At 47.7% G+C, this 12,860-nt stretch overlaps 1 pseudogene; it reads right to left on the bottom strand.

Moving 5' to 3' along the window:
• The window catches only part of LOC137562262 (dual oxidase 1-like), a 138,570-nt pseudogene that overhangs the window by 109,858 nt on the left and 15,852 nt on the right, over window positions 1-12,860 (bottom strand).

Genomic DNA, 12,860 nt, shown 5'->3' with positions numbered 1-12,860 from the left:
TCAGCAATGAGGACATCAGAGCAGGGAGGGAAGCCTCAATATAATTCAGAGGCTTCCCTCTCTTTAGTTAAGTATCTCATTTTGTACACGAGTTTCGGCTCAGGTACACTTTACGTAATGCAAATGGTACGGGTCACATGATGGTAATTTAGAACAGAACTAAAACCTGTAATGCAACACATTGCACTACCAATCACATTATTTTCTTTTCTTTTTTTTAACACAATAAATATAAGTATGCTAGCAATTTATATGTTTTAGATCGTTTGCACAACAAGTAGATTTCTTATTGTCTCACCAAAAAATACTGCCATCGCGGTTAAGTTTCGGGGATTTGGAGAACTTGACTGTCCATTTGTGAGAGCATTGCTGATTTCTCGAGGATTTGGAAGATCTGTTGCCACTTGATATACTCCATCAGAATAGCTTGCAGGAATGAGGCGCAGTAGTTTGGAACCTGGTAATGCATAAGATTTTAAATAGGCACTTATTATATGAAAGAGGCTTAGTTAAAAAAAAAGTATGTGATATATATTTTTTTCCAATTTAAGTGTTTTCAGGTAGCTTAATATTAACTTATTAAGTCAAGTAAGGCAAAGGAAGCAAACAAAACCAATTATGTACATAGTGATCCTCACACAGACAGTTATTTAAAGCTTGGTGCTAAGCATTTGTAAACACTGCACAGGTTTATCAAATAAGTATTTATTTAGATCTTTACAACATACTGAATGTACGTATATGCTAACCTCCTTGGCGGTAATGACAAGCTCAGCTCGTCCATTACCGCCGGAGCGCACCGCTCAGGCCCCGCTGGGCCGATTTTGACAATTTTATTTTAAAATCACGTATCAAGCACCTTGTTTGCTGCATGTTTACATCGATCGTCGCCGCCGATGCGCCACTACCCGCCGTGTTATAGGCCCCCTCCCCGAGACCCCATGCGCAGCCTGGCCAATCAGTGCCACGCAGCGCTGAGGGGTGGATCGGGATTCCCGATGACATCGATGACGTCATCACGATCATCGCTATGGCGATGGGGGAAGCCCTAAAGGAAATCCCGTTCAGAACGAGATTTCCTTATGGGAAGACGTGGCGGCGGCGATCGGGAGGGTGGGACGCCGCAGGGAGGGGGGAATCATGTAGCTAGCACTAGGCTAGCTACATGATATAAAAAAAAAACACAAAAAATAGTGCTGCGCCGCATTCAGGCCCAAGGGCCCCATGGCCTCAGCGCGTAATATGACCCTGGACTCTCATCTGGTCAACTCCTGGTCACGGTTCCCCCCCCCTCCGGAATGGGGCGACGTGGAGGAGACCAGCAAATCACTTTTCCCAAATTTATGTACGCATCAAGCACGCATCCCAGCAATGTTATTTAATACACCATGCGGATTTTTAGCCGCATGATAGAGGATCCCCGCCCCTTCACATTCGTCCTCTTCCTTGTACACACTCCAGCCAATGAGACAGCGCCGGAGGCGCGGCCTGAAGGTCCTATGAAGGGAGCCGCATGGCGCTGTCTATCTAAAGACATTGCACGTGAGCAAGCGCCGGTTCTGCCGTGAAACGGCTGTAATGCCGTCCTGTTCACCCCTGGTCACCCTTCCCAGCTTACCAGACACCCTCCACCACCCAGGTTTGATGCATCTTTACTATTTGTCAAACTGTTGCATTCGTGGCTGTATGCTGTTTACTGAATAAAAGGTCTTAAAGAGACAGGTGCACAGTCATCTCTTTATGTGCTTTATGTCCTTTGGTTGTGCTCTGCACTACTGTACTTGTTGCACGTCTCATGCTATGACCTTTACAGCTTATGGAGGAGTGTGTGGATTAAGTGAAGCATTGTTATTACGTGTACAAGCTCCTGCAGAGAGGCCAACCCTCAAGATAACCAGCCGGGTGCCGGGTGCAATGTCTTACTGCAGTGTACCAACAGATCATACTGGGCCTGCGCAGTACACTCCTGGTGACATCAGCGGGAGCGAGGACACGGCAACGCAGGCGCAGTGGTTTTCAGCCTTTAAAGTCTAAAATTCCAGAGGTGAACCAGAGGCATGGCCTGGAGCATTGGGGAGTGGCTGCGCGGGCACAGGATGTCTGTGGGGGACCATTAGAAGCCCCGGGTAACTTCAACTCATTTTCCTCTGACCCCCCTACAGTGTCCCTTTAAATCTAGTTTTTAAGTTTTTACTGTTTCATTGTCTCTGCTCAATGACACCTTCATTGAAGTATGCCAGAGCTCAAATCTATGAATTATTGATCCTTTTTATATCTTCCCTGCTCTCTGAAGCCATTTACTGACAGGAAAGTGTTTTATGGCTGTAATTACTTATCAGTGAGAGTTATGCTATAGTCTGACCCAGTCCTGACCCGGACAGAAACTGTCACTTGCATACCTGATGTTTAACTTTTTCAGGCAGAGAAAGAATAAAAGGAACACAGCCTAGTTATTTGTGTGCTTGGCACTGTACATACACATGTCTATCTCATCATGTCACTCACCACCTCCTTTAAACTACTGATAAAATAAGAGTCTATAACATTCACTAATACCTACACAAGCACTTGTACATGTTAACTAAGCTAAACTCAGGAAACAACTAAATCCCTGTCATTAAACTGCATAGCACACTACACTAACACTGGCAGCAACTTGTACTAATATAAATCAATCACTAAGCTAAAACTCAAATTAGCTAGCAGAACACAGCAATCAAATATATAATACCGTGGAGAAGGGAGGCAGGGTGGAGCCAGCACTGCGATTCAAGTCGTGTTTATTGAATAAATTCAATAAACACGACTTGAATCGCAGTGCTGGCTCCACCCTGCCTCCCTTCTCCACACACATTTGTTGTCTTTCATCCAGCCCGTGCACGCCTTTCATAGAGACACGCACTTCAACAGCATACAGCTTATCAAGGTTGAGCCCCATCTCCTGCCGCAATCGTGAGAGTGCTGGATTCCTTCCTCCCTTGCTACTTATAAATATATAATACCAAACAGACAGCAATCGAAATACTAGTTAAGTCTCTATTTCACAGTGAAATCACTTGCACAACAACAGCACTGGTGCAATCTCTAAGAACAGTCACTCAGCAAGTTTAAAAATGTAAAATGGTCACCACCTTATATTGGGCAAGGGTGGGCACAAAATCCATCATTCTGATTGGTTACTAGGACCTCTGTTGAAGGCTCTGTGATTGTCCCACAAGAGAATTTCCTTAACCAGCTGAGCGGTCTGGACGAGCTCAGCTCGTCCAACACCGCCAGCGGCTGCCGCTCAGGCCCTGCTGGGCCGATTTTAATGAAATAAAAAGCAGCACACGCAGCCGGCACTTTGCCAGCCGCGTGTGCTGCCTGATCGCCGCCGCTCTGCGGCGATTCGCCGCGAGCAGCGGCGAAAGAGGGTCCCCCCAGCCGCCTGAGCCCAGCGTAGCCGGAACAAAAAGTTCCGGCCAGCGCTAAGGGCTGGATCGGAGGCGGCTGACGTCACGACGTCGGCTGACGTCGATGACGTCACTCTGCTCGTCGCTATGGCGACGATATAAGCAAAACAAGGAAGGCCGCTCATTGCGGCCTTCCTTGTTTATTCTGGGCGCCGGAGGCGATCGGAAGATCGCCTCCGGAGCGCCCTCTAGTGGGCTTTCATGCAGCCAACTTTCAGTTGGCTGCATGAAATAGTTTTTTTTTTATTTAAAAAAAACCCTCCCGCAGCCACCCTGGCGATTTAATCAGAACGCCAGGGTGGTTAATTACTCGCAAGTACTCGAAATTACAACTCTTAATCGAAACTTTGAGTGCTTTCCGAGTAAATTTCAACTGCACTCATAATCCCCATTCGTGATCGTGGCCAATTGCAATTCACCCATTTCAATTCAAAAATAAGGCAAATCAGATAATTTATGAATAATTAGATGAAAAGGAAGAACTATGCCTCTCCCCATCAACTCAATTTTTCATGACGTCCCCATCTTTCATGAATGATACATTGCCTTGAAATAAAGAATGCAGCCACTCATAACCACCTAAGTCTATCTGGACAGATATATCCGTCCAGATAGACTGCCCTGCTGCGCGCACCCATCGCCTTCCGTTAGTCCCGAGATCAATGAATGGGAACAACGTTCCCATTCATTGATCTAAGTCCCTGGCAGAAAAACTGACGGCCTCTTATCATCGACCGAGGTATTTCTGCACAAAAAAAGTTTCCCGTCCTCCTAATGCTTCCTGGAAGCAAGAGCGTTCGCTTCCAGGACTTTTTGACTGTGGCCAAATTCTAAAACTACAGCCACATGCATTTTTGATTAAATAAACACATAATATTACATTTAAAATTAACTGTTTACCTCCCACACCAAAAATTACCCAAATAATATTTTTAATAAAAAAAAAAATTATTAAAAAGCAAACAAAAAAAACCCAGCATAAATATCTACCTAAGGGTCTGAACTTTTTGAATATGCATGTCAAGAGAATATATTACTATACTTTTTTAAATTATAAGCTTGTAAATAGTGATGGACGCAAATTGAAAAAATGCACCTTTATTTCCAAATAACATATTGGCGCCATAAATTGTGATAGGGACATAATTTAAACGGTGTAGTAACCAGGACAAATGGGCAAATAAAATACATGGGTTTTAATTATGGTAGCATGTATTAATTTCAAACTATAATGGCCAAAAACTGAGAAATAATGAATGTTTACCATTTCCTTCTTAATCTTCCTGTTAAAATGTATTTAGAATAAAATAATTCTTAGCAACATGTATCACCCAAAGAAAGCCTAAATGGTGGCGGAAAAAACAAGATAGAGATCATTTCAGTGTGATAAGTAGTAGTGTTGCTCGGATAGTGCTTTTTAAAATCCGAATTGATCCGGATCCAGATACCTAGATATCCGGATCCGGCTCGGATATCCGAATCCAGCCTTTTAGATATCCGCGTGAACACGGATATCCGGTTGCATTATCCGCGGATATCCGGGCTATTCGGATATCTGGATAGAAAAACCGGAAGTGCCCTTTAAATAGCTTTAAAAGGTGTTTTTAGAGTAAATGAGGCATGTATCATCAATATTTTGCAAAGGGGAACACTAATTGATGATGTGGGGACTTAAAAAAAATGGCTGTCAATTAACATCAGGCCTAGGTTCCAGTCAGTGGTCGTGCAGCCCACATTGTGTCCAAAGTCCAACCGCACAACTGGGACATGACAGTTTTCAGCCAAGACACCTCCAAAAAATTATGCAGCAATTGTGTTTTGGATTAAATATAGGTGGTATCAGTGGCCTGTGGCACCCTGGCCTGGCGGTGGGAGCTGCACAGGCAGCAGGAGCAGGGCAATGCAGCAGCAGCAGGTGTAACGTATGCCAGGAGCCTGCCGGACGTGGCACGTGGCACGTGCCACGTGGTACTTGTCACGTGTCACTTGCCAAGTGTCACGTGGCACTTGTCACGTGGCACTTGTCATGTGGCATTTGGCACGTGTCACATGGCACTTGTCACTTGGCACGTGTCACTTGTCACTTGGCACGTGTCACGTGGCACTTTCCAAGTGGCACATGTCACGTGCCATGTGACACGTGCCAAGTGCCACGTGCCAAGTGCCAAGTGACATGTGCCAAGGGACACGTGCCATGTGCCAAGTGACACGTGCCACGTGCGAAGAGACACGTGCCAAGTGCCAGTCAGACAGCAGAGGAGAAGACACTAGTGCACACTAACACATTAATGAATTAACAATAGTGTAGTGATAGTGAAGGGGTTAATCACTGAGCTTATCACTGTGTAAAGCCCTTGCCCCAGCAACAGCACTGCAGCTGTGCAGCACACACTCTAACTGTCACACTATGAGACATCAATCAAGCTAATGAACGATTTAACTATAGTGTAGTGATAGTGAAAGGGGTTAATCACTGAGCTTATCACTGTGTAAAGCCCTTGCCCCAGCAACAGCACTGCAGCTGTGCAGCACACACTCTAACTGTCACACTATGAGATAATCAATCAAGCTAAATAACGATTACTATAGAGTAGTGAGGGGGTTAATCAATGAACAGCTTTAGGTTTATAACTGTATACAGGCAGCCCTCGCTAGGCCACCAGCACTGCAGCATGTCTCTCAGGAAGCATTCAGCAAGCCAGAACGATCTGTCTCATCATGGCAGCCCTCCTTATTATACAGTGGGGCTGGCAAGTGTTCCTCTCTGTGATTGGTTGCTAGGGCTTCTGCTGGGAGCCCTCTGATTGGCTCCAGGACGTCATCACCTTAGTTACAGTATTTCGGATTCGGATATCCACGGATATCCGCGGATATCCGGGTCATGCATCAAACTATCCGCAGATAGCTATGCGGATTTCTATAGCTATCCAGGATCCGGAATCTGATCCGGATAGCGTAAAAATGGTCGGATATCCGGGTTAACCCGGATATCCGGATTCCGGATAGCATCACTAATAAGTAGTGATAAAGTTATTGGCGAATGAATGGAAGGTGAAACTTGCTCAGATGCATAAGGTGAATCAACGCTGTAGGCTGAAAGGGATACTGTAGGGTATCGGGGGAAAATGAGTTGAACTTACCCGGGGCTTCTAATGGTCCCCCACAGACATCATGTGCCCACGCAGCCACTCCCCAATGCTCCGGCCCCGCCTCCCATTCACTTCTGGAATTTCAGACTTTAAAGTCTGAAAACCACTGCGCCTGCGTTGCCGTGTCCTCGATCCCGCTGATGTCACCAGGAGCGTACTACGCAGGCCTAGTATGGTCTGTCTCTGCGCAGTACGCTCCTGGTGACATTAGCAGGAACAAGGACACAGCAATGCAGGCATAGTGGTTTTCAGACTTTAAAGTCTGAAATTCTAGAAGTGAACCGGAGGCGGGGCCGGAGCATCGGTGAGTGGCTGCGTGGGCACAGGATGTCTGCGGGGGACCGTTAGAAGCCCCAGGTAAGTTCAACTCATTTTCCCCCGACCCCCCTACAGTATCCCTTTAAAGGAAAACCTAAACCAAATGTATAAAACGAGTTTCACTTACCTGGGGCTTCTACTAGCCCCCTGCAGCCGCCCTGTGTCTGCGCCTTTAATCAATGATCCTCCAGTCCCCCGCCGAGGCTTAGTTTCATTCTTCAGCGACTGGCCAGTTGATGGCCAGTGCATCCCGGGACCATCCTGCACAGGTGCAATAGGAAATTTTGTACTGCGCAGCATGCTCCCGGCAATATGAGTGTGATCGTGGATGTGCGCAGCCAGGGCCACGCAGGTGCACTGGCCATCGACTGGCTAGTCACTGAAAAACAAACAAAGCCTCCGCAGGGACATTTTATAGATGGCGCGGGCACAGGGCGACTGGTATGGGGCTAGTTTATTTATTTAAACCTTAATGAACCCTTTTAAGGACCAGAGCCTTTTTTCAGGCTGGGAGTTGTGATCACTGTCATTACCTCACATGATGATCTGGTAAGTAGCCAATGACACTGGCTCCTTACTCATAGGAGGAAGCTTGGCTGTCACATGGCAGCCAAGTCTGTGGCTGCAGCGAGAAACAATCAGCCCAGGACCATGGGAACTAGTGACGTAGAATCTACGCCACATTAGAGATGGACAGCCACATGCAGGGCCGGCCCGCCCATGAGGCGGGGTGAGGCGGGTTCCTCAGGCGGCAGGAAGTGGAGGGGCGGCACCAGATGACGTGGCTGTGATAGCGGGGGGGGGGGGGGAGCCAGAGCCACGGTGAGGGCAGCCCGACCTCTCCCTCCCTCTCCCCGGGCCGCTCTCCATGCTCCCCCCTCGGACTGTAGGCAGCAGAGTTAGTGCGCAGGGAAGCGCTGCTGTACACAGCTGTTACTCACCTCCCTGGATCCGTTCGCCGCTCCCGCCCTGCTGGTCTCCTCTCTGCCTAACCGGCTGATACACACGCGGCTGCTTCCTGTGTAAACAGGAAGCAGCGTGTGTATCAGCAGCGGCTACATTGCAGAGAGGAGACCAGCAGGGCGGGAGCGGCGATCGGATCCAGGGAGGTGAGTAACAGCTGTGTACAGCAGCGCTTCCCTGCGCGCTAACTCTGCTGCCTACAGTCCGAGGGGGGAGCATGGAGAGCGGCCCGTGGAGAGGGAGGGAGAGGTCGGGCTGCCCTCACCGCGGCTCCCCCCTCCGCCATTATGAGGGGGCACCTACCTACTTAACCTGGGCAAGCTACCTATCTATCCTATACTGGGGGGCACCTACCTAATCTAACCTATACTGGGGGAAGCTACCTAACTATCCTATACTGGGGGGCACCTACCTAATCTAACCTGCACTGGGGGGCAGCTACCTATCTATCCTATACTGGGGGGCACCTACCTAATCTAACCTGTACTGGGGGCAGCTACCTATCTATCCTCTACTGGGGGGCACCTACCTAATCTAACCTATACTGGGGGCCAGCTACCTATCTATCCTATACTGGGGGGCAGCTACCTATCTAACCTATACTGGGGGGCAGCTACCTATCTAACCTATACTGGGGGGCAGCTACCTATCTAACCTATACTGGGGGGCAGCTACCTATCTAACCTATACTGGGGGGCAGCTACCTATCTATCCTATACTGGGGGGCAGCTACCTATTTAACCTATACTGGGGGGCAGCTACCTATCTAACCTACACTGGGGGGCAGCTACCTATCTAACCTATCCTGGGGGGCAGCTACCTATCTATCCTATACTGGGGGGCACCTACCTAATCTAACCTGTACTGGGGACAGCTACCTATCTATCCTATTCTGGGGGGCACCTACCTAATCTAACCTGTACTGGGGGGCAGCTACCTATCTATCCTATACTGGGGGGCACCTACCTAATCTAACCTGTACTGGGGGGCAGCTACCTATCTAACCTATACTGGGGGGCAGCTACCTATCTAACCTATACTGGGGGCAGCTACCTATCTATCCTATACTGGGGGGCACCTACCTAATCTAACCTGTACTGGGGGCAGCTACCTATCTATTCTATACTGGGGGGCACCTACCTAATCTAACCTGTACTGGGGGCAGCTACCTATCTAACCTATACTGGGGAGCAGCTACCTATCTAACCTATACTGGGGGGCAGCTACCTATCTAACCTATACTGGGGGGCAGCTACCTATCTATCCTATACTGGGGGGCACCTACCTAATCTAACCTGTACTGGGGGGCAGCTACCTATCTAACCTATACTGGGGGGCAGCTACCTATCTAACCTATACTGGGGGCAGCTACCTATCTATCCTATACTGGGGGGCACCTACCTAATCTAACCTGTACTGGGGGCAGCTACCTATCTATTCTATACTGGGGGGCACCTACCTAATCTAACCTGTACTGGGGGCAGCTACCTATCTAACCTATACTGGGGAGCAGCTACCTATCTAACCTATACTGGGGGGCAGCTACCTATCTAACCTATACTGGGGGCAGCTACCTATCTAACCTATGCTGGGGGGCAGCTACCTGTCTAACCTATGCTGGGGGCAGCTACCTATCTAATCTATACTGGGGGCACCTACCTAATCTAACCTGTACTGGGGGCACCTACCTAATCTAACCTATACTGAAGGGCAGCTACCTAATCTAACCTATACTGGGGGGAAGCTACCTATCTAACCTATACTGGGGGCACTTATCTAACCTGTATTGGGGGCACCTACCTACCTAGCTAGCCTATACAGGTGGCAACTATACTGGCTACCTATACTGGGGGCACCTACCTAACTAACCTATACTGGGGGTACCTACCTATCTAACCTATGCTGGGGGCAACTATACTGGCTACCTATATTGGAGGCACCTACCTAGCTAACCTGTACTGGGGGCACCTACATATCTAACTTATATAGGGGCGGGGGGGGGTGCCTGCCTATCTAACATATACTGGGGGCAACTATACTGGCTTCCTATACTGGAGGCAACTACCTGGCTAACCTATACTGGGGGCAACTTTACTGGCTCACCCATGCCTGGCCACCTATACTCGGGGGGGACCTATAGCTGGCTACCTATACCGGGGGGGAGGGGCGCAATTTTTACACCCTCGCCCTGGGTGCATTTTAGCCTAGAAACTGCACTGTTGCCGCCGGCCTCCGAGTCCGACGACTCCGAGCTCTGCAGCCTCTCCTGTCTCCTCCAAGGCTGCACGCTGGTGACACTGCCTAGTGCCTAAGCCTGCTGATTTGATGGCGGCGGCTGCCGCCCGCTCTGCTGCCCTGGCTGCGGCTGATTGTCATGGTCAGTCACTGAGCAGCGAGCGCCGCCGACGTGACCGTGACGATGATGATGATGAGGCTGGCTGGCTGCCGCCGGCCGCCGCTCACTAGCCCAGCGCGAGATCCCTCAGATCCGAGATGGAGCATGCCCGCCGCAGACCGCAGCCGTCTGTCCCCTGCCAGTGCAGGATGCATGCTGGATGCGGATGCCCGCCCTTCGCCGCCGCCAGACCCGGAGGGAGACCCAATCCCTGGTGAGTCAGTCACTCACTTTGCTGCGTCACTCAGGCTTTCCTTCACGGACACGGTCGGTTGTGTGGGGGATGTAATGTTATGTAGAAATATTGGGGGGGGGGGGGGGGGCGCCTTTACGATCTTTGCCTCAGGCAGCAGAAAGTCCAGGACCGACCCTGGCCACGTGTGGCGTAGATCCTTACTTTTGTGGTCCCGAGCAGATCAAATTAATGAGAGAACCCATCACATGACATCTAAGTCACAGGTCATGAGTAGAGATGGTCAATGATATGCAAATAATTAATTACTACAAAATTTGTACGCAAACTTATACAATTTGAAAATGGATCAGTTGAATAGCACTTTAGCAGGATTCGATTGGTCCATTTTCAAGCTGCGACATTATGAGGTCCTGTTTAAAAAAAAGTGATTCACTGTGCAACTATTGAAGCTAAATTATGATGTTAGAATCTCAAGTACATTACCTTTGGAGCCCATGCTGTGATATGCCAGATTATTGTACCAGCCATCATAACGCTGCACCTCCCATTTAATCGCCTCTTGGGCACCTGTGAAGGGAAAGAACATTGAGACTTATGTTAATTCATTTCTATTCATCAGCTTTGAAATCCATAGCTATTATTGTGCAGCCTAACCATGTCCCGGAATTAGAAATGTTCGCAGCAAATTAATAACTTACCTGAATTTCTCCTGTTGTTGGAACACTTCATTTAAATTTATATTTAGTTGGCTAGTATTGAGCAAAATATGAAATACAGCGAAAGATGTAAAGCTTAGAGTTTTGATATGTTAACTTTGAAATTACTTTGAGAACCATTCCTGTTGAATTCTTTAAGAATATTAGGGATCAAAATTATGGACAGGTAGTTCAGGGTGACCTCGTGGTTCAGGTCTCCTACCTCCCATCTATGCACAGCAGAGTTATTTTGTATAGCTTTCCATAAATGGTCCACTACTAAGATATACACTATAATGAAACAGACAGTGGGCATCCATTTCAAGGGCTTACATGCTGCATGCTAATGTGGGCGTGGTGTAAACTGAAAGAAATCGATTAAGGGCGCATAATATAGCGGAAGTAGAAAATCAGCAAATTTACCCATATTCTTCTACTTAATTGATATTGTAAAATATTGCTAATATTTGCCAGTATTTCACTATGACCTAACCTCTCCTTACTCTAACCTCCCTGTCAGGCAACTAATAATTCCCAGGTGGGCAACTAATAGCACAGCCCCCCTCCCCCCACCCACTGATGCTTTGCCTTAAACCCTCGTGACAAAAATGGTCACCTGCTAAATAATGCTAATAACATTGGTAGCCTCAGTACACATTTTTGTTGCACTTTTTCTAGCTCAGTTCTTTTCCCTCCATCCAATTACAAAGGGCAGCTCCATCACTGATTAGAAACTATACAGGAAATGTTCAATGGTGAAATTCAATAACTTACTGGGGAAAAGCTAACCGGCAAATTTACATGTAAATGTATGACAGGTTGCACAGTGCACACAAGGATTATTTGCACTTGTTGCACGTGTTTTTATGTTTTTTTGTATAGTTGGTCTTTAAACATATTTTTCTGCAGTTTATTAAACAGGAAATGAAATTCATTCAGAATTGGAAATTCCCTTCCAAGACAAAGATCAATAAACTGACACTCTATACAAAGACCAAAACATTTATGATTCTTATTTATATATGACTATATATTGTCTGTAATTGCAGTACGTGTCACTGACAGCAGATGTTTATCTAAGGAGAAAGCTTACTGAGAAACACAAGCAATCGGATAGGTACAATAAAACATTTATCTTGGGAGAAAGCAATGTTAAATGACTGGATGTAGTTAAAGAGAACCCGAGGCGGGGTTCTTACAACTCTTACAACTCAATCTGCACACAGAGGCTGGGACTGCCTATAGAGCCCAGCCTTTGTTGCTATTTAGCTTCCTCCAAAGCACCCCCTGCGTGTCGCAGCGCGCTGTGTTTACCTCACTAATGTCAGTCTCCGCTCTCCCCCGCCTCCTGAATCGCTCCGGTCCCCGTCCACGTCCCTTCCCTCCCCGCTGATTGGCAGCGCGGCTGTGATTAATGGGGTCTCACAGCACGCAGGGGGGGCTTTGAGGGAAGCTAAATAGCAACAGAGGCTTGGCTTTATAGGCAGACCCAGTCTCTGTATGGGGATTGCGTTGTAAGAACCCCGCCTCGGGTTCTCTTTAATCTCAGGAGATGGCATAGATAAACACATTTGGCACTGAATTATTTTTTTTATCATATAGATATTCGCAGCTATGATGTTCAAGCAAAACATCACTTGCTCATTTACAGGGGCATAACAACAGCCCTCTGGCCTCCAAGAAAAACATGTC

This window comes from Hyperolius riggenbachi, chromosome 3, assembly GCF_040937935.1.
Source record: "Hyperolius riggenbachi isolate aHypRig1 chromosome 3, aHypRig1.pri, whole genome shotgun sequence".
Taxonomy (NCBI): Eukaryota; Metazoa; Chordata; class Amphibia; order Anura; family Hyperoliidae; genus Hyperolius; species Hyperolius riggenbachi.
This window is presented reverse-complemented; position numbering and strand designations above follow the sequence as displayed.